Source organism: Giraffa tippelskirchi, chromosome 13 (genome assembly GCF_054371585.1).
Source record: "Giraffa tippelskirchi isolate mGirTip1 chromosome 13, T2T-mGirTip1v1.2.pri, whole genome shotgun sequence".
Taxonomy (NCBI): domain Eukaryota; kingdom Metazoa; phylum Chordata; class Mammalia; order Artiodactyla; family Giraffidae; genus Giraffa; species Giraffa tippelskirchi.
In genome coordinates, this window is record NC_137287.1 from 119,349,391 (window position 1) to 119,376,289 (window position 26,899).

Genomic DNA, 26,899 nt, shown 5'->3' on the forward strand with positions numbered 1-26,899 from the left:
ATCAGTGGGGAGAGGCCAGGGGTGCTGCTAAACCAATCATGGCATGCCCAGGACACCGCTTCAAAGCAAAGAATGATTTGACCTCAAATGTCCAGAGTGCCAAGACTGAGAAACCCTGGTTTAGCAGGAAATAGTAAACTAAACGAGCCGAGGAACACATAACCTGAGGTCAGGTGGTGCTGAAAGTTTTCTGATGAGACTGATCAGAGTGTGACAGCGGGGATCAGGAGGTGGGTATACGGCTGCCTGGGGGAGGTTCTGTTTGTGCAGAGACCTAAGGATGAGAAGGAGCAGGTCCTGAAAAGATCAGGGCACCCCTGGCAGGGTGACCCCAGATGGTAGCTGCTCTCTGAGTGGCAGCACCTCCCCTTTTCACACTGCTCGTCACCACAGCCTCACTTCGGGAGCTGGGATCAGTCCGGTTGCCACTTTACCAACAAAGGACCCTGGCTGGATGTCAGAAGCCTCTAAGAGGCTGAACCAGACCACCCAACCACTCTGAGCTGGTGTCCTTGGGGTGCCTGGAAGGCATGAGGGGCACTGAATTGCCTTCTCTCATTCATTCATTCAGTCAGTCAGTCAGTTCAGTCACTCAGTCGTGTCTGACTCTTTGTGACCCCATGGACTGCAGCACACCAGACCTCCCTGTCCATCACCAACTCCTGGAGCTTACTCAAACTCATGTCCATCGAGTCAGTGATGCCACCCAACCATCTCATCCTCTGTCGTCCCCTTCTCCTCCCGCCCTCAATCTTTCTCAGCATCAGGGTCTTTTCCAATGAGTCAGTTCTTTGCATCAGGTGGCCAAAGTATTGGAGTTTCAGCTTCAGCATCAATCCTTCCAATGAACACTCAGGACTGATTTCCTTTAGGATGGACTGGTTGGATCTCCTTGCAGTCCAAGGGACTCTCAAGAGTCTTCTCCAGCACCACAGTTTTCATTCAGGTAGTCAATAAACATCTACCAGGCCCACTGTGGTCCAGCAACCTCAGGCTGTGCTCAGCACCAGTCACGGCACATAGTAGGTCCACAGGAAATACTGTCAAACAAATGAAGGGAAGGTAGCAATGAATAAAGGAGCCCCCGTCCATGTAAGATAATGGATCATAGTCAGCATTGATTGGGTGCCTACTGTGTGCCAGACCCACCCCCAGCTGGAGTGGACACCAGCTTGGCGGGAGGGACAATGACCATTCCCACTCCACGGTGAGAAGGCTGAGGTCCGGAGGGGACACCGATTATCCAAGGCCTTGTAGCCAGGAAGCCGCAGGGCTGGCAGTGGAGTCCAGGCCTCCTGGATCTTAGGCTGCACCCCCTGCCGTGGCATTTTGTATGCTCTGACTCCATTTGCTATCCTCCCAACCCTGTGAGGTAGCTGGTGGCATTATCCCATCTTACGGATGAGGCAGCGGAGCTCAGAGAGGTGCAGTGACTCGCCCGGGGTCACACAGCACGGGTGTTCGATCTACGTTCCACACTTTGGACCACCAAGCCCTGCCCCTGGTAACACTGACTCCCCCCCCCCTCCCCCGCCAGGAGGGTTAATGAGACCCACAGGGGAGGTGGGCGGGAGGGTTAGGCCCCTCGGGGTCTGTAGGACCTGGCGGGAGGCTCTGGAGGAGGCGGGGTCCGGGGTGGGCGGATGGGAGCAGGTGTGCCTGGGGAGCCGCCAGCCTTCCGCCCCCACACTCGGGGCAGCCACCGCCGGGAGGCTGTGGAGAGTCTGCCCCGTGGTGTGCGGTGGCCTGACAATGGCTCCTTGTGTCTGCGCGGCGGGAGGGGAGGGGCGCCATTGTTCTCCGGGACACCTTCGCCTTGGCTGGCTGCGGGCCGTCCCCAGCCCAGGACACTTGGCACAGGGCTGTTCCGGGCGCCTGAGGGAGGTGTGTGCCCGCACCTGTGTGGGTGTGAGTGTGTGCACAGAGGGGCAGGTGTGTCTGACACCATCGCTGAGTGTGCACATGCATGCCTTGCAGGCTGGGGCGCTGTGTCTGAGCAGGCTTGTGGCCCCCTGCATCTACCGCATCCCAGCGTGCCTTCCTGGGTGCATCTGCAGCGGGGTGTGTGTCTGCCTCCAGATGTGTCTCTGGCGCCTTGTCCCTGGTGTGTGTTCCAGGGTGTCGAGAGAGGCTGCCCTCCTCTGTCAGTGTCTCCGTCTCCATCTGGGCCAAGGGGACAGCAGAGCTCTGGCTTTAGGGAGAGGGCGAGTCCCGTTTGTTGTCCCTCTGTGCAGAAAGGGGTTCCAGGCAAAGGGGGTGCAGGCGAAGAGCCGAGGCAGGCCCGCGCCAGGGGATGGACAGAAGCAGCTGGTGGCCAGGGCAGCCGCAGCAGGGGGAGTGAGCGGAGAGCACCCCAGCAGGGAGTGGAGCTGAACTTTGTTCCGAGTGCGGTGGAGCCATCGGGGTGCTCGTGTTGGGGAGTGAAAAGGTCTTTTATGGAGGTGCAAGTATGAAGGCTGCTGGGGGTCACCCCGGGGTGCCCCCACTCTAGGCAAGAACTGCAGCTCCAATGGTACTGAAGAATTTATTTACAGGGCAACAGTGGAGAAACAGACATAGAGAATAGACTTATGGACACGGGCAGAGGGGAGGAGAGGGTGAGATGTATGGAGAGAGTAACACAGAAACTTACATTACTATATGTAAAATAGATAGCCAACGGGAATTTGTTGTGTGTCTCAGGAAACTCAAACAGGTGCTCTGTATCAACCTAGAGGAGTGGGATGGGGAGGGAGATAGGAGGGAGGTTCAAAAGGGAGGGGATATATGTACTCCTATGGCTGATTCATGGTGAGCTTTGACAGAAAACAGCAAAATTCTGTAAAGCAATTATCCTTCAATAAAAACATAAACAAATTTTTTTTAAAAAAAGGGGAAAAAAAAAGAATTGCAGCTCCCCGTTTTGCAGAAGTGGAAACTGAGGCCCAGGCAGGAGAAATACCTTCTAAAGCTGCACATCTGGGAGCTGGTCCAGTGTCAGAGCCAAATCTCATCTCCCCTTCCTTGGCAGCCTTTCCTCCCGGAGTCCCTTCCTGTCCCACGGCTATGCAGGTGCCTGTGCTAAAGACAGGGGACTAGGCATCCTCATCGTCTCGGGAACCAGGACTCTGGAGCCACCGGGCTTGAGTTCAAATCCTACCTCTGACACTTAACAGCGTTGTGACCTTGGGCAAGTCACACAGCTTCTCTCTGTCCCCATTTCCTCATCTGCAAAATGGGGATAATGACAATGCTGCTGCTGCTGCTAAGTCACTTCAGTTGTGTCTGACTCTGTGCAACCCCATAGACGGCAGCCCACCAGGCCCCGCCATCCCTGGGATTCTCCAGGAAAGAATACTGGAGTGGGTTGCCATTTCCTTCTCCAGGGAAACTTCCCCACCCAGGGATCAAACCCAGGTCTCCTGCATTGCAGACAGATTTATTACCATCTGAGCCACCAGGGAAGCTTCACACAGGACATGTTATATTAATCTGTCGTGGCACTAGAGTGTCATTTCCAGGAAAGCAGGAAGTTTTGGGTCTTTTGGTCATTACTAATAACCAGAACAGGGTTGGTGCTCAGTGAACTTTTGTCGAATGAATGAAACCAGGTAATTGGTATGAAATACTGGACTAGGGCCTGACACGTGGGTGAAATTATTAACTTGGGAATGGGCTTGGACATGGGTGTTTGGGAGCACAGAAACCCAGGCAGCCCACCTAGGAATTAGGGTCCCATTCTCTTTTCTGCCCTTTGTCCTGATCTGCTGAGCCCAGAAGTTTCTGTCAATTTTTCTTTGCCACACCACACAGCTTGTGGGATCCCAGTTCTCGGACCAAGGATCAAACCTGTGCCCTCTGCAGTGGAAGCATGGAGTCTCAACCACTGGACCACCAAGGATGTCCCAGTATTTTCTGTCTTTAGTTTCCGTGGCTCAAAGACAGGTTTGCTCCTGCAGGCACCGGGCGCTGGTAAACATCCCCGGATATTGGAGCCCCACCACCCACTTCCCAGGACCCCGTCCTCCTCTGTGTAACACCAAGCAGAACCCTCTGGTTTGCAGGGAAGCGGGGTAAGCCAGCTGGCAGCTCTGGCAGAAAAGTCCCCCGCCGGCGCTCACGGCACAAGGAGCCGCTGGGCAAATATTTGTCCATTCCGCATGCTTTGTCGAAGAGGTGGCTTCGTGATCTTTCAGTCTGTCAAAGCAAGAATGAAGGGAGACCTCCAAGACCACCTGGGTGACGTAGTGACCTCTCAGGGTCATCATGTCCAGCCCCCTGCCACCTGCACTCAGCGTCCCTGCATCCTGAGGAGGGCCAGGAGCTGGAGAAGGGACCTCCTTTGTCCTGACTCCTGGCCCGGGGCATGTGGTGGGCACCGTGCAGGTCGGTAGAAGCGGGGTGTGGGGCTGGTGGGGCGGCCACAGTCCCTTCCTCAGGGACCAGCCTAACTGCACAGCTTGGGGTCCTCCCACGGGCCCCCACCCTGTCCGCACGCCTCCTCAGGGTTCAGGCCTCTGCCTCTCCGTTCTCCATTCACACCCCCACATCTGCTAAGCACCCCACTATGTGCCGCCTTCCCCGGGGACCGTGAAAAGGCCTCGAGTAGGAGTGTTTGCCGAACATGGGAGGGCGGTGGGGCTGGAGCTGAGTGAGCTCGGGAACAGTGGGGGAGGAAAGGTCAAAGGAGTCGTGGGGTCAAATGGTACAGGGCCTCCAGGCCAGGGAATTTTGGATTTCCTTCGGATGGGATGAAGTCCCACTGGAGAGCTCCGGGCAGGACAGTGCTGGAAGTGCCTTTCAATTCCTGTAACAAACGGGGCTTTGTCTTTTTCAAGGATCCCTCTGGCCGCTCTGAGAGAATACACGGGGGTGAGGAGCGGAGGGGGAGACAGGGTGCGGGTGGGGGCTGGGAGGAGCAACGCGACCCAGGGTGACCGCCACGGGGTGGTGAGAAGTGGCATTCAGGGTGTATTTTGAAAATCAGAGCCAACGGCATTGCCTGCTGGGGGCTGAAGGGGTCACAGAGCAAAGAGAGGCCAGCGGGCCAGCTCTTGGCTTCCTGGTCCAAGTAACTAGGAGGCTGGAGGGACCATTTTTCCTTCCAGGGAGGTGGGAGCAGATACTGCTGTCGGCTTAGGAAACATGATTGAGTTGAGGTGTTTTGTGGGCAGATAAATGAGGAAAGCCACGGGCGGCCACCTCCCCGAGGCCTTTGTCCCGTCCCAGTGCCCCGTACCTGCCCTGGGACAATTGCGACAGCCACCCAAGCTTCCTCCCAGCCTTTCTGTGCTGCAGCCCTTCTGCTCCTCACTGTTCGTCTTCAGAAAGCACCACTCTAGAACTTCCCAGGTGGTCAAGAATCTGCCTCGAAATGCAGGGGACCCAGGTTCGATCCCTAGTGGGTGAATGAAGATCCCACAGACATCAGAGCTTCCCTGGTGGCTCAGCTGGTAAAGAATCCGCCTGCAATGCTGGAGGCCTGCATTCAATCCCTGGGTTGAGAAGATCCCCTGGAGAAGGGAAAAGCGAACCACCCCAGTATTTTGGCCTGGAGAATCCCATGGACTGTGTAGTCCATGAGGTCACAAAGAGTCGGGCACGACTGAACAACTTTCACTTCATGCCTCGGAGAAACTGAGCCCTCGTGCTCTCTGACTCTCTGTGACGCTATGGCTGTAGCCCACTAGCCTCCTCTGTGGAACAGAAGAGAAGAAATTGTCGCCTTGAAGTGGCTGAGCTAGTGGGATCTTAGCCTGGAGGAGCCGTGGCCCCTGAGCCGGCATGAGAGCAAAGACTGCCTGAAAATGCAGCCAACGCAGGGCAAGGTGCAGTGGAGAGGTGGGGCCAGCCTGAGTCCTAAAAGCAGCATGGGTACGCCGGATCCAGCCATATCTGAAGCTGGACTAGCCCTGAACTCAGTTATATAAGTCAATTTGTTTCTCTTTCTGAGTGAGTGAGTGAGTGAAGTCACTTAGTTGTGTCCGACTCTTTGCAACCCCATGGTCTGTAGCCCACCAGGCTCCTCCTTCCATGCGATTTCCCAGGCAAGAATACTGGAGTGGGTTGCCATTTTCTTCTCCAGGAGATCTTTCCGACCCAGGGATTGAACTCAGGTCTCCCGCATTGCAGGCAGACGCTTTATCATCTGAGCCACAGGGAAGTCCTTTTTACTTCTCTTTCTTAAAATGAACTTCATGTTGGATTTCCATTGCTTGCAGCTCTAAGAATTCCTGAGAAATACATGAGCTTTCTTCTGTATAAATCTCTTGCCATCTCACTGCCTGTCCCTTCATGATCCCAAGTGAAATTCTCTCATTAAGGGACTGTTTTGCATATTTACTTATGGAACTGATATAGTATTTGTCTCTTTTCTCTCTCCTGGATAATGACCCCAGGCTCTAGCTGCCTCAAGCAACTTTCAGAACAAGGCAGGGGGCAAACAGAATAAAGAAGGAAAATGGGCTCGAACTCCTGAGGGTTAAGGCTGAGCCTCTGGCCCCACAGCTGCTCAGCATGATGCTGGGCACACAGCAATGCTTCTTGGCCACTCTCTGCTCAATAGTGTAAGGGGAAGGTTTTCAATCTGGGCGTGATGGACATTCTGAACTGGAACTCTTCTCTGAAATATTGTAATGAGGAGTCCTCCCTCCAGAACTGGTTAAGAGGGGCTTTCTTAGCCTGCTGACTGCTGGCATCTGGGGCCAGCTCATCCTCTGCAGTTGAGGCCACGGCAACTTAGATTAGAAGCTTCCCTTACTTCTCTGCCCACTCGATGCAAGTGGCAATCCCTGCCCCGTGCTGTGACAACCACAGGTGTCTTTGGACATTGCCAAATGCCCCCTGTGGGGCAAATAACCCTTGGTTGAGAACCCCTGGTGGAGGCAAAGAGCTTTGCATAGGACTTCACACCTAGCAAACGCTCAGTAAGTACCAGCAATGATAATGCGTGACAACGGCGCTGATGATCATTTAGGAAATTCAGGTGTCTCAGTCAGGGTTAGATCCGACTAAGTTAAGCAGGAAGGGGATTTGTTGGAGGAACATGGTGAGTTTATGGAATTTATGAGGAAAGGGGAGAATGAGGTCAGAATAGCAAAGAAATGAAGGCAGCTGTAAGAAAGCAGGTAGTTCAAGGAAGATGTCCTGGTAGTGATAACCAGCAAGTCCTCATGTCAGCCTTCCTAACAGACCCTCATTTTGCCCAGGAAATCCCCCCATCTCACGGACTCAGGGTAGGGCAAGGGACATGATTCTGGCTGATGATACGTGTCGGGAAATGTGCTGGGAGCTTCTGGGAAAGGCTTCCTTGTCAAAAGAGACAGAGGCGTATTTCACTTAGCACAAAATAGGAGTCCCTTCCTTAATAAGGTTTAATAATATTCCATGGTATATGTATACCCCATTTTCTTTATCCATTCCTCTGTCGATGGACTCGTGGGTTGTTCTCACATCTTGGCTATTGTGAATAATGCGGCAAGGAATGAAGGCGCGCAGATACCTCTTGGAGATCCTGATTTCAATTCTTTTGGATAGACTCAAAGAAGTGGGATTGCTGGATCGTTATCAACATGCTAGGTGAGCTGAGCGAGTCACAGAAGGACAGGCGCCGTACGAGTCCACTTACCTGAAGCATATAGACTGGTGGAAGTCATCAGCAGAGTAGAGTGCAGGCTGGCCAGGTCTGGAGGGAGGGGCAAGTGGGGAGTCGCTTTCAACAGGTGTGAAGTGTGGTTGTGTAAGAGGAGTTCAGTTCTTGAGATCTGCTCCACCTCCGGGTGTCCACCGCATTGTGTTGTACACTAAGAAGTTTGATGAAAGGATAGATCTGATGTTAAATGCTCTCGCTAAAATAAAAAGAGCACTTATAAAACAACATTATGTGGAGTTCTCAATGATACAGCATTAAAAAATAATTATATTATACCGAATTAAATTATATCGAATGAACTTTTTGACCAACCCAATATATGAAAGTTCTTAGATAAAGGGAAAAAAAAAAGGGAGGGAATGGGCTCTGTCCTTCTAGTGTTGGGAAGAGGTCATGGTGCTTGCAGCCGTCTTGAGCCAAAACTGAGAGTCAGTTGGAGGGCAAAGCCCAACTCTAGCACGTGGGTCCTTGTTGATGTTATTAAACTGCTGAACTAACCAATCCCTGATTCCCCATCACTTCCAAACTTCCAAGCTACAAGATGATCATTTCCTTGTTTTTGAAGCCTCTGATTTTGTAATATTCTTTCTGGTTGGTTTTTCTTTTTGTTACGTGTTTATTTTTGGCTCTGCTGGGTCTTGGTTGCTGCAGGGACTACTCTCTAGTCCTGGAGCGCAGGCTTCTCATCTCAGTGGCTTCTCTCGCTGTGGAGCTCAGGCTGTAGACCTCAGGCTCAATGGTTGTGGCGCACGGGCTTAGCTGCCCATGGCATGTGGGATCATCCTGCATCAGGGACGGAACCCCTGTCTCCTGTGTTGGCAGGAGGATTTTTTACCACTGAGTCACCAGGGAAATGCTTGAGCTTCTTTATTTTTTTATTTTTATTTTTTTTGTGTAAGTCTGAATTTAATTTTAAATATAAATTCATCCAATTACATCTTAATATTTCCTCTGATATTTCTTTTTTTTTTTAATAAATTTATTTATTTTAGTTGGGGGCTAATTACTTTACAATACTGTAATAGTTTTTGCCATACATTGACATGAATCAGCCATAGGTTTACATGTGTTCCCCTTCCTGGACCCCCCACCCACTTCCCTCCCCATCCCATCCCTCTGGGTCATCCCATTGCCCTGGCCCTGAGCCTTTGTCTCATGCATCGAACAAGGAATGGTGTTCTGTTTCACATATGATAATATACATGTTTCAATGCTATTCTCCCAGAACGTCCCACCCTCACCTTCTTCCTCAGAGTCCATAAAATTGTTCTATGCATCTGTGTCTCTTATTCTGTCTCGCATATAGGGTTATCGTTACCATCTTTCAAATTCCATATATATGCATTAGTATACTGTATTGGTGTTTTTCTTTCTGGCTTACTTCACTCTGTATAATGGGCTCCAGTTTCATCCATCTCAGTAGAACCGATTCAAATGTATTTTTTTTTAATGGCTGAGTAATATTCCATTGTGTATATGTACCATAGCTTCCTTATCCATTCGTCTGCTGATGGACATCTAGGTTGCTTCCATGTCCTGGCTATTGTAAACAGTGCTGCGATGAACATTGGGGTACACGCGTCTCTTTCAATTCTGGTTTCTTCGGTGTGTATGCCCAGCAGTAGGATTGCTGGGTCATATGGCAGTTCTATTCCCAGTTTTTTAAGGAATCTCCACACTGTTCTCCATAGTGGCTGTGCTAGTTTGCATTCCCACCAACAGTGTAAGAGGGTTCCCTTTTCTCCACACCCTCTCCAGCATTTATTGCTTGTAGACTTTTGGATAGCAGCCATTCTGACTGGTGTGAAATGATACCTCATTGTGGTTTTGATTTGCATTTCTCTAATAATGAGTGATGTTGAGCATCTTTTCATGTGTTTGTTAGCCATCTGTATGTCTTCTTTGGAGAAATGTCTGTTTAGTTCTTTGGCCCATTTTTTGATTGGGTCGTTTATTTTTCTGGAATTCAGCTGCAGAAGTTGCTTGTATATTTTTGAGATTAATTGTTTGTCTGTTGCTTCGTTTGCTATTATTTTCTCCCATTCTGAAGGCTGTCTTTTCACCTTGCTTATAGTTTCCTTTGTTGTGCAAAAGCTTTTAATTTTAATTAGGTCCCATTTGTTTATTTTTGCTTTTATTTCCAATATTCTTGAGCTTCTTTAGAATGAATTGTTATTCCTTGTAGCCAAGAGCACCGGATCAATGCTAAATCCCAAGAGTATTGTTGTTTCTAAGTTGCTCTTGACATTTCTCGCCTGCCTCCTAAATAATGCAGAGGGAATCATTCTTGCCAGAGATATCAGACGCCTGGATCCTCACTTGGCTGCCGGACATATTCTGCGACCTGGAGATGAACTCAGGGCTCAGGCAGGAGGACTTCCAGGAGACCACCTGCCAGTTCCTCCATGGAGTTCAGACTTGGCTTCTCGGGGCCTCAGTTTCCCCATCTGTGAGCTGGGGGTGGTAATGGGGCCCCCTATTTCCCAGGGTGTTATAAGGATGAATTAGATGAGTTCTCTTCTGTAAAGTAACAGGCGCAATGCCAGGAGCACGGTAAGTGCTCAGCAAACGTGGGCTATCACTATTCTTTCCTCATTTGGGAAATAACCACAAGCAAGAAATCTACCCTAAAGTTAGTCCATGTAAGACGTGCTTAGGACACTGTTAGTATTGGTAGCTGTCATCATCATTTCTGTCTCCATCTGTGAAATGGGACGGGGGCTTCTAGAACCAGGGTAAACGGAGGTGCCATCTCGGGGTGACTCAGGTTCCAGGCTGCAGGGTGAAGGCCTCACAGGAAGGGAACCCCTTCCTGTTGTTATTACTTGGAGCAAGGGAAGGAGGAACTTGGGCAGACCCAGTGTGGATGGCAGGTGCAGAACAAGACTGGCAGCCTCAAGAGATGAGACTGGGGTGGAGAGGAAGGATTCCACCGAAGCAGGTAAAGAGACTTCAAGGAGAAGTGTGAGCCCCTGAGAGTCTCCTGAGGTTCAGGGGAGCCACCACATCGCCAGCTTGAGAGAGAAGTGTCTTTCTCCTTAGCCGTGAAAGAAGGGCCTCAGGAAGGTGAGAGGTGGAGGAACATGGGCATTAAGCCAGAAACGGCCAAGGCAGCCTTCACGCCTCCTTCCAAAGACCCTGCGTCATCACCACTGCTCCGGCCCCGGAGCTGGAGGTTGTGGGATCCTTCCACGCTCTCCAGCGCCTCCAGCATTCAGGCCTGGGGGCTTCTGCCTCACTGGGCAGGCTCCGCAGTGTCCCACTCTGTGCCCCGGGCACCTTCCTGACCCCAGGACCCATACCTGGCTCCCCCAGGGAATCGGAGGGCCTCCCTGTCACCGGATAGATTAAGCAACTCGAGCAAGCATGCATTTTCCAGCTCCTGCTAACCACCATTCACTCACTTCCTCTCATACTCATCAAGCAGTTGGTTCCTTGTCATTTCTCAGAGGAACCGGGTCCCTTCCTGTGAACCCTTCACTTTGCAGCCTGGAACCTGAGTCACCCCGAGATGATACCTGCGTTCACCCTGGTTCTGGAAGCCCCTGGCCCGTTTCACAGATGGAAACAGAAGCGATGATGATGATAGCTATCAATCCTAACAGTGTCCTGAGTACTTTCTACATGGACTAGCTTTGGGGTCGATTCCTCACTTACTGTTATTTCCTAAATGAGGAAGACAAAACCCAGAGGGGTGAGTAATGGGCTAAAAGGTTGAGGAGCTCCAGGGTGAGCCCAAGCAGTCTGGTGTGCAACTTCAGTCACGATTAGTTAGACATTTAACAGAGCATTTTTGTAAAAGAAAACGCTAGGAAGAAAAAAATTGGAATTTTTGTTTTAAAATGTATCACTGGCTTATTCGCTCATCAACCAGATATTTCTATAGTAGAGTTCTTCCAGGACCATCAGGCGGATACAATGCATCAGTGCGGAATACTGTGACTTAAAACACATTTGCAGTTCACCTCCCAGTTGGCTTGAGGGAAGAGGATTCCAGAAAGACTGCATGATGAAGACTCGGTGTCTCTGCAAATCTCAGCTGGACTCAGACGAGCAATACAGATGAGCCAAGAAGTCATGGGCCTTGCAACAAGGGAGGTGGCTGGGTGAGGACCAGGGTGACCTGGAGGGACGACCGTGAGTCAGAGTCCACAGTGAACTCGCCCCAGTCACACCAGAGAACCATTGTCCTCAAGAGAAGTCAGAAATCCAGATCTTTTGATCGACTCTCAACTTTTAAATGTTTCTAACTGAGTAAGAGAAAGCATTGGCCTACCACCCCTGAACCTTTCAGGATCAAAAGACGGACAGTAGCAAGTATTGGCAAGGATATGGAGCCATCGGAACCCCCATACTCTGTTGGAGGGATTGTAAAGACAATGCAGCCACTTTGGAAAACAGTCTGGTGCTTCCTTGAAAGATTAAACACAGAGTTACCATATGACCCAGGAAGCCCACGCCTGGGTATATCCCCAAGAGAACTGAAAACCTGTGCGGCTTCCCAGGTGGTGCAGTGGTAAAGAATCCGCTTGCCAATGCAGGAGATGCAAGAGACATGGGTTCCATCCCTGGATTGGTAAGGTCCCCTGCAGGAGGAAATGGCAACCCACTCCAGCATTCGTGCCTGGGAAATCCCATGGTCAGAGGAGCCTGGTGAGCTACAGTCCATGGGGTTGCAGAGTCAGACACGATTGAGTGACTCAACATGCACGCACATCCACACAAAATCTTGCACATGAATGTTCATGACAGCATTCTTCACAGAAGACAAAAAAGTGGAAATGATCCAGATGTCCATCAGCTGAGAAATGGATCAACGAGTGTGGTTTGGCCATACAATGGAACGCCACTTAGCATTAAGAAGGAATGAAGCAGGACTTCCCTAGTGGTCCAGTGGTTCAGAATCTGCCTTCCAAGGCGGGGGACTCAAGTTTGATCCCTGGGTAGGGAATTAAGAGCCCACATGCCGAGGGGCAACTAAGCCCCTGCACCAGTTACTGAGTCCACGTGCTCTAGACAGCCCGAGGCTGCAACCAGAGAGATGCCAGGTGTCAGCCCGAGCCTGCAACCAGAGAGATGCCAAGGCGCGGGCACGAAAGATCCCCCGGCCGCACTGAGACCCGACTCAGCCCAAACTAAACAAACTAAAAAAAAAGAGCAAGGTACTGATTCACGATTCACGGTGGATGAGCCTTGCAAACATTATGCTAAGTGAAAGGACCAGACACAGAAGGCCATACACTGTCTGATTCTATTCATATTAAATGTCCAGAAGAGGCAAATCTATAGCAGCAGAAAGCTGATCGGTAGTTGCCAGGGGTTGCAGGGAGGGGGAGTGGGAAATGACTGCTCACGGGCCTGGGGTATTCGGGGAGGTAAAATAGATGGGGTTGATGGTTATGCCAATGCCATGAATGTACTCAGAACCACTGAATTGTACATGTTAAGTGGGTGAATTGTATGGTATGAGCGTTATATCTCAAAGCTGGTAAAATTTAAAAGCGTTTGCCTAACAGAGCTCAGAGTGAACCGCAGGCCACACTCTTCCGCTCCCTGGTCGAGGAGGTCACCCTCAGCTGCCCGGATATTCAGCTACCTGGAACATCGGGTTCCCGCAGAGCAAGCGGGGCTGCCCCAGAAGACAGAATTTCCCCCTGGGGCTCAGCGGCCATAGAGAACTGCCCTGGTGGGGAGTGCTGTTCTGGACACTTCCCTTTTTGCTCCTTTTAAAAATAAACAATGAAATGCAAGCCGAGAAAAGTTCTGTTTGTTAACCTCTAGCCCCAAACGAGAAGGAAACAGCGGGGTGAGCCTGTAGTTCAGACCAGCTCCAGAGTCCGGCAGGCCAAGCCCAGCACCTCCCGCTGTGTGTGTGTGTGACGTTTCTGGAATCCGGTGCCTTTGCATGGCGGGGTGGGGGCTGCTTTCCTGCCCCCTTCCTCCTCCCTCCCTCACCTCTGTGAAGAAGAGCTGGAAGCCTTGTGAGCTTAAGAAAGATGGCCGTGGTCCTAGACGGGCAGGCTGGGCGAGGAGCCATTGCTCTCTGACCCCGTGGACCTGCAGGGGTAGAACCCCTCCGTGGTCAGGCCAGGACGGAGGAGTTAGGAAGGACACCAAGAGCCCCCAGGAGAAAGCTCGAGCCTCTTCTGGGAGCAAGAGAGGGAGTCTCCAGGTCAAGGAGGGGGGTGTGGAGAGAAGACAGTGGTGGGAAGAGACCAGGTGAGAAAATCCTGTGTGGCTCTAGAGGCGATGTGACCTGCGTCCTGGCTAGGTTTGTGACTGGCTAGCGCCCCTTCGCTCGTGGACCGGGGGCTGAGGACTTAGTGCCCAGCGAAGCAGGGGGAGGCACCGTCTCTGCGATCCTGGGGTTGAAGTTCTAGCAGGAGAGACAGACGATGAGGGATAAGCCATACACCCAGCTCGGAATGCCATAGGGGGAGAATCTTTGGGACCTCGATGCAGGGTGAGAAGCCAGAGAGAATCAGGGTGGTGTTTTAGATGGGATGGTCAGGGAGGGCCTGTATGGGGAGGTGGCATTTCAGCTAAAATTGAGAGAAGTCATGTTTGAGGCAGAAGAACTGTAAGTGCAAAAGTCCCGAGGTAGGCATGCACCTGGTATGACCGAGGCCACTGCGTCTGGGACCAAGAAGGGAAACTGATGAGGTCAGGAATACCCCAAGGGGCCAGACCAGGCAGGACCTTGTGGGCTCTAGTGAGCGCTTTGGTTTTACTCCACGATGGGAGCCATGGAGCCCTGATCTGGTCTAGATTCTAACAGGATGCCTGCGGCCCAAGACAGAGAACGGACTGTGGGCTGGGAGGGGGAACAGAAGCAGGGAAGCCAGGGAGGAGGTGACAGCTGCCCAGGACAGTAGAAGTGGAGCTGGGAAGAGCTGGTCACTATCTTCTCTCACCGCACAGCCTACCTTCTCCCCAGAGACGCAGGACAGGCAAACCCAGGAGGTTCCAAACACACACACACTCTCACACACTCTCTATACAGATAGATCCTACACACACACACACACACACACACACACTCTACATACGTAGAGATTTCACACCTGCATTTTACACACATGTTCATATATTCTACGTACACACAAATTTTACACATATACACACATATGCACATATTTTACATTCATATAAAAATTTCACATATATATACTACACACATATAGACCCTTTCTATTTATTATATATATATTAATGGATATATATAGACTATATATATAGAATACTGGAGTGGGCAGCCTTTCCCTTCTCCAGGGGATCTTCCCAACCCAGGAATCGAACCCAGGTCTCCGCATTGCAGGTGGATTATTTACCAGCTGAGCCAGCAGGGAAGCCCAAGAATACTGGAGTGGGTAGCCTATACCTTCTCCAGTGGATCTTCCTGACCCAGGAATTGAACTCAGGTCTCCCGCATTGCAGGTGAATTCTTTACCAGCTGAGCTACCAGGGAAGCCCTATTCTACACACATATAGACCCTTTCCATTTATTATATATATATTAATATATCCAACATACACATACATTTTATATGTATATTATACACACACATACTTAGAGATTTTACACATATATACACATATATTCCATGGCATATAGACCCTTTCATACATTATATACACACATACATGTATTCTACATACATATAGAGTCTATATATATATACGCACATATATTCCACATTCGTATAGTTCTACATATGTACATATACACATATAGTGTCTACACATATATTACTTACCCACATTCTACACACATGTGAATTCCACACCTATATAACACATACATACATGCATTTTCCATATATATAGACTCAACACAGGTATTATAGACCAAGTTTATAAACCTTGAGGGCAGTGAGCCTCGTGTCCTGGAAGGGGCCCAGCTGAGGAGCTGGGAGCTGTGTAACTCAGGCCCTGCTTCTCAGACCCTCGTTTGCCTCGCTTTAAAGCGGGGATGACAGTGCCTCCCTCGCAGGGTGTCGGGACGGCCGGATGAGATCAGCATGCATGCAAAGCGGCTGGCCTGGTGCGGGAGCCGGGACTCTGCATTAACAGGCATCACGCTAATAAGGAGGCCTGTTTTGGAGCCCAGCAAACCCCACAGAGCTCCTTCCTGGAACAAAGGTGTGTGTGTCACCCGCACACCCAGTCTCCCGCTTGGGGCAGACCCGGGGCCTCTGTATGGGCAGGAGGGACCAAGAACTGCAGTGGAAACCTGTGAGTCAGCGACAGGCATAAAACAGTTAATGGGCGTGCCACCGCAGCTACAGTAATGATGGGGAGATAGAAGCTTAGATAATGTCCGGAAGGCAGGTGGATTAGTCAGGGACAGAAACCCGGCTCAGACCGGTTTAAGCAAAAGAGAATTTATTGGGTCATTAAAAAAAAAAAAAACTTCAGGGGTGAGCTTGCTTCTGACATCGCTGGATCCAGGTGCTTGAATGATGTCACCAGTTTTCCATGTCTCTCTGGAAGATGAATTGAATTAATTAATGTTTGTGAAGCACTAAACAGCACTGAATACACCTACAGCTCTGTAATATTGGCTATTATTTTATTACCACTACTATTACGGCTACTACTGTTACCTTATCAGGCCAGTAACTCAGAAAAAGGGAGTGCTCTTTCCAGGACCAGCTCTCATTTAGGTGGGGTTGTGTGGCCATCTCTGAACCAAAGCCTGTGGCCATGGCCAGACTCTGTGACAAAGGTTAGGTGACCGTCCTTAACACCGGAGATGAGGTCAACTCCCCTCGAACCACATGGACAGAGAATAGTGGCGAGGGGCTTCTCAGGGTTGTAACGGGGTCATCTCCAGTGCCTGCCCCCACCCCAAGGTGGGACCCTCAATTCTAGTCATTTGTTGTTGTTTTTTTTTAATTTCTGGCTGTACCCCGTGGCATGTGGGACCTTAGTTCTCTGACTAGAGATCAAACCTGCTCCTCCTACCATGGAAGCACAGAGTCTTAACCACTGGACCGCTAGGGAAGTCCCTCTAGTCACTGGTTTTCCATCCCCTGGGAGTCTTAAGACCTAGATTCTCCCCCAATTACCTTCTTTGCCCAAGGGTGGCCTTTAGAGTTGACTAGACATGGACTCAATACCCAGTTCCACTCCTCACTTAGCTTCACCTCCCTATGCCTTGATTCTCCCATCTGTGAAATGGGATAATTACCACATTAATTCAACAAATATCTTATGGAACATTATATCTGACAGATATTGGTACCTCAACATTACTTTTTATGTATTAACTCAGCTGACCCTGATAGCTCAGTTGGTAAAGAATCCGCCTGCAATGCAGGAGACCCCAGTTTGATTCCTGGGTTGGGAAGATCTGTTGGAGAAGGGGTAGGCTATCCACTCCAGTATTCTTTGGCTTCCCTTGTGGCTCACCTGGTAAAGAATCTGTCTGCAATGCAGGAGACCTGGGTTCTATCCCTGGATTGGGAAGATCCCCTGGAGAAGGGAAAGGCTACTCACTCCAGTATTCTTGCCTGGAGAATTCCATGGACTGTATAGTCCAAGGGGTCACAAGGAGTCAGACACGACCGAGGGACTTTCACTTTTTCATCTGACCCTCTCAGTAGTAACTTTGGAAGTTAAGTACAACTATCAGATTTTTACAGCTGAGGAAACTGAGGCACAGAGAGGCACAGTCATTCATTGACGGCCACCCAGCCAGAGAGTGGCAGAGCAGAGACTTGAAGCCAGGCCACCTGCCTTTAGAGCCCCAGAAACTGTGGATTATGAGCTAAGGCTCAGCAGCTGTTGCGCAGCAGGTGCCTTCTTTGTGGAGACTGTCCCTGACAAGGTGTGTCCCCTTTCATCTGCCTCAGTTTTCCTCATCTGTATAATGGCTTCCTAGTGTGGAGCAAAGAGGGTGTGATAAAAAGGGACCAAGACACACAGGGGCTGTTCTTTATTTAATTTATTGAGCACCTACTGTAGGCCAGGCACTGAGCTGGACACTGTGTGTCTAGAGACGCAAACTCCCTGACTCCTGGGAGCTGACATTCCATTGTGGTGATGACAACAGATGACTCAACACAGGTAAACAAGCGCTTTGGAGAAATAGAACACGGTGACGGGACAGTGTCAGCGTGGCTGAGAGGGGACTGTCCTGAAAGAGGAGAAGGGGCCTTCCCAGGAAGATCTAGATGTGGGGAGCACCTTCCAGGCAGGGAGAGCCGCAGCGCAAAGGCCTGGGGTTGGGGGGAATTAACAGGACAGAACTGGCCAAGCCCTGCTCCTGCTGCTGGGTGGGAAACCAAGGCATGAAGAGAGGAAGGGTCAGACCCCAAGCAGGCAGCTGGCGGAGGTGGGGCTGAGCGGGGTGGAGGAGGCACACAGGGGCCGGGACCTTTGCACCCCAGCCAGACCCTTCCAGGCTGCGCAAGGGGCAGCCCCCCCAACCCCCTGCCAAGCCAGCTGTGCAGAGGCCGCTGCTGTCCTGGCTCCTCTGTTTAATGAGGAACCACGTTTTCACCCTCAGCTGATCGTGCAACAGGCGTCCGTGGATCTGCCACCGTCTGGCCCCCCTTCCTGGCTTGGAACACGGGGCCCATGACTGTCTAGAGACTGAAGGGGCACCTTGGCTGGGAGGGCAGCAAACTCGTCATGGCCTCGGCGCTGTGCGGCCAAGCTTCTGTGTCCTCTACCGCAGCAGGGAGGACAATTGAGGGTCGGTGTGAGGGTCCATGAGACAACAGCGGCAAGTGCCTGGCACCAACGAGCCCTCAGCTCTCAAAGGGACCGAGATGCCATCCCCAGAAGGCTGTCACCTCTTGTGTCTCAAGAATAGAAGAGAGGGTGCAATTTCACCTCCCAGCCACCTGTGCAGGAAGCTAGAAAGTTCTCACTCAATGGAAGGGGACACCGAGGCTCTGAGAGGCTCGGGAGCTTGCGCCAGGTCCCACAGCATCTTAATGAGGGAGCCGGGTCGTTGTTCAGTTCCTGCAGTTCCAAAGCCCTCTGCTTTCCACGCCGGTGCCCTCCAAACCACAACTTTTTTCCAGACTGTCAATTGTGACTGGACCATCCCCATGGTATATCCTCCTGGGAACTTGGCCCTGGGTTCTGTTTGTGGGTCTGCATTGGCTCTGATATCCCCAGGTGATCTGAAGCCAAAACCAGCCCTTCCCTCTGGGGAGGGGAGCTAACGTGGATTACTTTCTGTGCCCCAATAGTAATAGTAATAGTACTATAGTGATAATAATGCTAGCAGGCAATTATTGAATGCTATTACTATATGCCAGGGACTTTCCACATATTATCTTATTTTAAAATTCAGAGCAGCCTTCTGAGGAAGCCTCTGTTATGCCCACTTGACTGACGAGTGGCCCGAGGCTCTGAGCAACGAAAGGACCCACCCTAGGCCACCAGCTGCGTGGTGGCAGAGGAGGGACTGGAGGCCAGCCCATCAGACAGAAGAAACTCATGCTTCTGAGAAATGGCTGGGGAACTTGGGACTTTTGCCAGAAACACCCTCTTAAACCTTGGGAGCCATGATACAAAAAAAACACCCGTGGGGACTCATGTCCAGGCCCCTAGAAGCTTCTGAGCAGCTCTCTGTCTCTCCGCCTCTCATTCCCCGTCCACCCTGGGACCTCACCTCCTAAGTAACTTAGTCCATCTCCCTGCCCCGCCTCACACTGCTCACCTGGACACAGCAGCAGCCTCCCACCTGGCCGCCCTGCTCTGCCCTCGCCCTGGGACCCCTTCTCCAGGCGTAGCCAGAGGCATCTGCTTAGAATCTCAGGCAGTTCAGCCTGTCCTTGCCGCCTTCCACCTTGGGACCCCTAGAGTCCAGTCCATGCTGCGGCCGGAGGTGTCTTACCAAACCTGAATCTGAGCAGCCCCCCCCCCCGCTGCCCCTGCCTAAATCCTGTCTTTGGTGGGCCTCCACTCCCTACAATCCCTGAATGCACATCCCTGCACAAGCCCACCGCTGCTGAATCTCTCCCTCCTCTGTCTCACTGAGCTTTTCTTGCATTGTCGCTCCAGCCAGACCCAACTTCTAGGCCCCCAAGGGCCAGCCTCTAGGCTGGGGTGGCTCAGCCTCAGGTGGGAACATCCTGTAGGCCATGGGAGCGTGCGCTGTGGCGTTCCCCAGCACCCCTGACCTCCGCCACGACACCGCTCCCCAACCAGGGCCACCAGAAACATCTCCAGGCCCAGCCAAATCCCCTGGGGAGAGCAGAGTCACCCTGGGAGGGAGCCACAGGGTCCGCTGTGGGTTCGTGCTGCTGTTCCTTTTGAGAGCTCCCCCCCAGCCCTCTGGCCTCGTCCTCCCGCTCCTCTCTGTAAGGCAGTCCCTTTTCAGGCCACCCATGAGCAACCTTTCCACTCCCAGTGGGATCAGGAGTCTTCTCGGTGCTCCCACAACCCACCATCAGTGACCTGACGATACTGTCTCGTGATTGTCAGGTCGCTTGCCCTCCCCACCGCCCAGCGCCCCAGGTCATCATCTCCACCAGGACAGGCACTGTGCCTGCCTTCTCCTGGGGTTGGGGCTCAGTCCACACTTGGCATGGCCTCACCTCCCTCTCTGTCCCCATTCATCCTGACAGTCACTCAACAGACACACCCCAGGTCTGCAGAAGGGGCAGGTGGCAGAGATACTGAAAAGAATCTGACATGATTCTGGGCAAAACATGGGGCATTGAGAAATGGCAAACATTCGACCTGGCTGGAGTCCCAGGTTGGAGGGGCCGGCAGTGGTGTGGACAGAGGGGGTGAGACCGGAGCCTGTGGCCATGGTCAGGCATTTGTATTTTTCCCGAGGGAGTTGAGAGCCACGGCAGGCTGTCGGCAGAGGAAGGACATGATATGACTCGGGTTCTATCAGAACCCTCTGGCTGCAGGTGGAGGGGAGGCAGTCAGTGGGAGTGATGGAAGCGGAGAGGAGAGACTGCTGCAGTTTAGGTGGACAAGGGTGGTGGCCTGGCCCGGGGGGTGATCATGGAGGTGAGGAGGCGTGGTCTGATTTCAGAGATGTTTGGGGCATCAAATGAGAGTTTTGATGGTTTGGATGTAGCGGTGAGACAAGGAGCACCAAGGACAGTGACCCAGTAGCCAAGGTCAGGGACCCGTCTGCACCCCCAGAGCCCTCATCGAGGGGGAGGCTGGGGCCGGGACCCAGTCCCCCCGCCCCCACCCCAGACCCTGCTTCCCTCCAGGCTGTCTCAGGAGTGGCCGTGGCTCGCCCACAACCCTCTGTGCGACTTCTGGCTGTTCTCAGCCTCTCCGGGCCTATTTCTGGAGCATCTGTATACTCTCCTCTCCAGGAAGAGCGTGAGGGTGCGGGAAGCCACTGGCTCAGGCAGAGAACCTTGCAGAACCTGTCTTGCCAGCCTCACCTGCCCCTCCCTGGTACTCCAAAGGCAGAGGGACACCTGAGGCAAGGCCTGTGCAAGAGGACCCAGCCCAGCTCCTCACGCCTACACTGATGATCAGCCCTCTGCTTCCCACCGCCCCCCACGCTGAGGGCCCTGCGAGTCCAAACCTCCAGTCCCAGGGGCTATAACCCCAGGCCCAGCCTCTGAGCCCCGCACTCCGGCAGAGGCTGGCCTGGCCTTGGAGACAAACAGCCTGCCCTAGCAGCATGGCTCGGTGGTCACAGGCATGGGGGCTGGAGCCCAGCCTGAGCGCGGATCCCAGTTGCCCCTTCCTGCTATGCAGCCTGGAACAAGTGACTGCACCTCTCTGATGCCCAAAGAAAGAGGCTGGGCTAGGAAGTCACATCCCAGATAAGCAGGGCTTCTACACACAGTGGGTTTGGGTCCCAGTTCACCAGATGGAGCTGTATGGATTTTGTGTTTTTTTGCAGCTGAACTTAATCTCCATCTTGCGCCATCGTTCTGGCAGGCCAGTGCAAACCATCTGATGGTTGATTCCCACACCTGCCTCCCACCACTTCCCCATCCTGGGTTCCTAGCTTTTCCAACCTTTAGTGAGGCTGAGGTGTTGGGGACCAGGGTGAGCAGGGTTGTGAGTCTGCGATGGGCTCACTCCAAAAGCCAGGGGCCACGTGATGCCCGTGTCCTGGGATCCTTTGGCTGCTTCCTGGCCGCTCCCTGCCCCCTGGCTGGATGGAGGCCTTCCCAGAGCATCCCGGAGGAGCCATTCCTACCTGGAGTCTGGCTTCTTTGGGCTCAACCCCAGGCAGGTGGTCCACCCCCGACTCCTCTCTCTGTCCCTGCCCCGGAACCCCGCCCCTGGTTCTGGAGCGGGGAGGCTTGCCCTCTGTGAGATGCTTTGTCACAAGCATGAGTTCTTCCTGCTCCCCTTGGTTCTGAAACTCTGAAGCCAGGAAGCCTCCTGGGACCCCAAGATTTGGTGCCCTACCCCCTTCCTAGAGGCACTGACCACAGACTGGCCCCGGGCTGCCCTCCAGGAGGGAGGGGGACAGGGGAGACGGGGAGAAAACTGGGGGTCAGTGTGGGGGAGGCGTGGGAGAAGAAGGATTATCCGTTAAGTCAGCTTTCCCAGACATTCGGTCTCAGAATCTTAAAATCAGTTTTTCAAATAATTGAGAAGCCCAAGGAGCTTTTGTTTATGTGGATTGTTATCAACTGATATTCATATTAGAAAAGAAAACTAAGAAGTTTATAAAATAGTTATCTTGTTCACTTAATAATAACAATCATTCCAGCACATGTCCATATAATTAACATGTTGTTAGAGTAAGTATACATTTCAAAACAAAAACATGTAGTGAGAAAAGTGGCATTGTTTACAGTTTAGCTCCTCTCTCAAATGACCGGCCTAAGAGAAGACATCTGGATCACGTATCTGCTTCTGCATTCCATCTGTTGTGATTTTTTTGCTTTGGTTGAAATATCTGAAAAACAGAACCTCAGCTTTACAAAGGCACATCTTTGGAAAGCAGAGAATATTGTAATATTGTGAATATTCCTTAGTGCTACGCGAAAACTTGTCAGTGGTCGTTTCTTAAAGTTTAGTTGCACCATGGAATCTAAATACCTATGATGAACTTTTCCCACCCTTTATACTCCCATGAGAATGAGAGTGAAAAAGGCAAATAATCTTGTGAACTTTGTGAAAGGGTCTTGGGGAGCCCCCGAGATCCTTGGAGCACACTTTGAGAACTGCTGAGTTGTCAAAGGCCAGGATCCTCTCCTGGCTGACACTCCAAAGAGACATGCCAGGGTAGAATTAAGAACATGAGCTCAATTCCCTCTTCCACTGCTTCCTGGCTGTGTGTCCTTGGGCAGATGACCTTGCTTCTCTGTGCCTATTTCCTCATCTGTAAAATGGTCACAATGAGACCTACCTTACAACGTGGTCACCATACACACTTGCTGCCATGAAAAACACAGTCCTTAGACTTTTAAGAAAGGACTCCTTCATATCAGCCCTTCATCCTCACACATAACTTCCTGACACAGGGCCTTTGCACAGGCTATTTCCTCCTTCCCAAACCCTCTCTTTCCTGACTTTGCCAAAGGAACTAACTCATTATTAGTCTTCAGTCCTCAGCTCAAGTGCTACCTCCTTTGGGAAGCCTTCCGTGACTTCTCTGAGATGTCAAACATTGCACAGAGCATCATTGACAACAGTTTACATATTTAAGAACCATGAGGTGATTATCTGTCTCCCATCAGGCCACAGCCCAGGTTGATTGTTGCCCTCCAACAGAGTCGGGCTTGTGTGGAGTGAATGCTGTTGAAAGAATATTTGTCATAAAGTGTCATCTTTACTGATGCCTTGGTTTTTCCAGCCTTGCAATGAAAAGCTGGGCTTCGACAAGTACCCCCTCCCCACCTCCTACCTTCTCTGCCAACAGCTGGACTGCATCAAGGAATGGGAGAGGCAAGGGTCCTGGCCCCAGAGCTGCGGTGCTCTTTCCTGGGCCCCCTTTATGTGGGGTCCTCTGATGTGCCCTGGCATCATGCCTCCCCTCCCGCAACAGTTCTTCCCTTTCTCCAGGTGGTTCCCTGCCCTGAGCCCGCCACAGTCTCTCAAACGTCCGGGCTGGCAAGCACGCTGCTTCCCCTGTCAGACCTCCGTTTCCTCTCCCCACTCTGCCTCCAAGGCTGGCTCAGTCAGGATTTTCTCTCTCCGCCCCACGCCTAGACTGGGTCCTGTGTCCCTGTCGTCACAGCACAGATCACATTGCCTATTTGTTGTCCTATTTCCATCCCTTTCCCCAGCCAACCAGGCTGCGCATTGGTCAGGGAAGGGGTTGTGTCATCTTGCTTTTCCAGGACTGGGCATTGGACCTGGCATCCAGTATGAAAAGGCATCCAGCATGTGGCTAATATGTATTTGCTGCCATGATATGCATGTAGAGTTTGGGAGAGATTTCTGTCATCAAAGGGCATGTATCAGTTAGTTTGGCACTGTAGATAATAAACTTAGGAGATTGACTACAGACAGATTCATTGGCTCCCGTAAACAAAAAGCCTCGAAGAAGGGTGAGCTTCAGGCTTGGTTTGATTAGGACTCCAATCTTTTCCTCTATGTTTCACCAGGTTCTGCAGCTTCTGTGTGTTGATATTTTCCTCTCATTTTCTTTATGGTGTTAAAATGGGTACAGCAATCCCAGGCCTCAATCCATTCAGATGCAGGAGGTCTCTCCGAGTGGCTTCTAAGAGTACTTGGCATGCATCTTTTACAGAAATCCACAGCATTGAGTTACCTCTAGGGATTCAATGGACTGAACTGGTTAGGTGTCCGTCCTTGAGCCAGCAGCCATGACCAGGCTGAGATTTAACAAATTAGCTTGCATTTGGAAGTAGGAGAACAATCAGCTCCTTTCAAAAGGGGGGCTGCATGAGAGAAGTGAGTGTGTTAGCTGCTCAGCTGCGTCCGACTCTTTGTGACCCCATGGACTGTAGCCCTCCAGGCTCCTCTGTCCATGGGATTCTCCAGTCAAGGATACTGGAGTGGGTTGCCATTCCCTTCTCCAGGGAATCTTCCTGATCCAGGGAGAGAACCCAGGTCTCCTGCATTGTAAGCAGATTCTTTACTGTCTGAGCCACCAGGAAAGCTCAGAGAGAAGTGTGGCACCCACCAAAACTGGAGCAGGGAGAATGAGATGGCGAGAGAGTCAAAACATCCACTCTGGTGTTTAATTATATTAAAATCTGGAGGAAAAAAGTTCTTTGAGCAAAGACCAATCCAGGGAAAACTTTGCCAAATGTCTAGATAGTTCACCAGAACCTTGCTTCCAAGGCAGGAAGATAACACATTTTTCTGCTCTCCGATTGAATTCCATTGACTGAAACCACAGCCAATCCACAAAGCCGCAAATGACTTTACCGAATATTTTTTTAATGTGTTTGTTTTTTCTGATTATGATAACAATACATGCTTGTTGTTAAAATATTTAAATAATGCAGAAAAGTATTTAAAACAGTGCTTCTCAAACGACTGTGGTTTTGTCCCCCAGGAGACGTGTGGCAATGTCTGGATGTACTTTTGGTTGTTATGACTGGGAGAAGGGGTCGGGGTGCTACTGGCATCTGGTGGGTAGAGGCCAGGGATGCTGCTAAACATCCTGCAATGCCCAGGACAGCCCCCCAAAACAAAAATATGTCTGGCCCTGTCGCTAATGGCTCAGTGGTAAAGAATACGCATGCCAGTGCAGGAGACGTGGGTTCGATCCCTGGGTCCCAGAAGATCCCCTGAAGAAGAACTGGCAGCCCACTCCAGTATTCTTGCCTGGGAAACCCCATGGACAGAGGAGACTGGCAGACTGCAGTCCATGGGGTCACAAAGAGTCAGACACAACTGAGAGACTGAGCAACAATAGCAAATGTCAATAGTGGCAAGGTTGCAAAACGGACTTAAATGAAAGTAAAAATTGCTACTGAAATTTTTGCCACCTAGAAATAAACTCTGCTGCCATCTTTGGTAAGCATCTTTTAGGATGCTCTCTTTAATATTCGAGCATGTGCACCTCAACTGAGTACAAGTTAGGTTATGCGTGTGGAAAATTTTTTCCCTTCATGTTGATATTTGGCAGAAAACAACAAAATTCTGTAAAGCAATTATCTTTCCATTAAAAAATATATAAAATTTAAAAAATCAAAATATAAAAAGAATTTTTCTCTATAACATGTTGTGACATCTCTACATTGCCATTTTTAATTAGTGTTTTAACAAAACTTTATTTTAATATAGTGCTTTATTATGTTTGCCATTGTTTACTTAATGAATAATCATAGTTTGGCATTTCTAGGTTTTTCCTTAATTTTTCACTATGATAAACAATGCTGCAGTGAATACCCTCATCCATGGTGAATGCTTGGCTTATTATATCCTTAGAATAAGAGCTCCAAAATTAGATTTCTGTGGTGCTTTAAAATCTCTGCTCACTGAACATCATGGCATGTACTGCCATTTTATGTCAGGCTGATAGGTGGAAAATGATATATCATTATGGCTTTTATCTGCATTTCCTTGATTACCAGCAGGCTAGACCCTGCTTCATATGTAGGCCTGCCTCTTGTATTTCTTCACTTGTGAATAGTCAATTTTATAATAAGGTGTTTACCTTTTCCTATTGTTTTGCAGGAACTCTTTGTATATTAAGGATATTCACCTTTTCTAAGAGTTTCATAATTGACTTTCAGAAGACTCTTTTCTTTCTGTTTTTGTTCTTCTTATTTTTACGTTCTCTTGTGCTTTCGAAGGATGTGCTTAATGTTCTGACAAGCATTTCATGAATTACATTAGGAAATAACTTTTGTAACAAACCCATTTAACAACCCTTCTTTGTTCCCGCCTCCTGATAATGCTCAGAACCCCAGCGGCAGCCTTTGCCCAACTCCGTGTCATTAACCCTTGATCTTTTCCTGCTGAATAGCAGATTGCTTTCCGGAGCTGGGAACACAGTTTCATTTTCACCTTCCCGCTGATGGAACTGTCGCTGACTCTGTGCCAGACGACTGTTTATATAAGAAATGATTTGATTATATTGTACAACCAATGGAAGCCTTTCTCAGAATGAAGAAGCCAGAAACATATAATCAAAGCCATTAACTGTGTACAAAGAAACGCAGCCCACTCTAAATTTCCCACCAACCATAATAACAGTTTTCCAGGGAAAAATAAGAACAGGGCTATGGTTTCCTACTAAAAACGTGTTAAGGGAAAGACTTTAAAATGAAGATTGTGGCTTTCACCCAGTTGCACTCTTGAATCACACTAGCCTTGACTCAAACGCCAGCTGTATAACTTACTGTCTTTGTGACCTTGGGAAAGTCCCTTACCTCCCCT

At 50.6% G+C, this 26,899-nt stretch overlaps 2 long non-coding RNA genes across 3 annotated transcripts; both read left to right on the plus strand.

The window, feature by feature from the left end:
• Window positions 1–3: 3 nt before the first annotated feature.
• Window positions 4–13,380, plus strand: LOC145533232 (uncharacterized). Of its 2 annotated transcripts, none has more exons than XR_014073932.1 (2): window positions 4–230; window positions 13,147–13,380. It is a non-coding gene; the product is annotated as an uncharacterized LOC145533232 (long non-coding RNA). The 2 variants fall into 2 exon arrangements; XR_014073931.1 differs by lacking the exon at window positions 13,147–13,380 and adding an exon at window positions 1,377–2,856 and having other exon boundaries at window positions 10–230.
• Window positions 13,381–17,742: 4,362 nt separating this feature from the next.
• Window positions 17,743–19,200, plus strand: LOC145533229 (uncharacterized). Its single transcript, XR_014073928.1, has 3 exons — window positions 17,743–17,828; window positions 18,144–18,696; window positions 18,942–19,200. It is a non-coding gene; the product is annotated as an uncharacterized LOC145533229 (long non-coding RNA).
• Window positions 19,201–26,899: the final 7,699 nt, after the last annotated feature.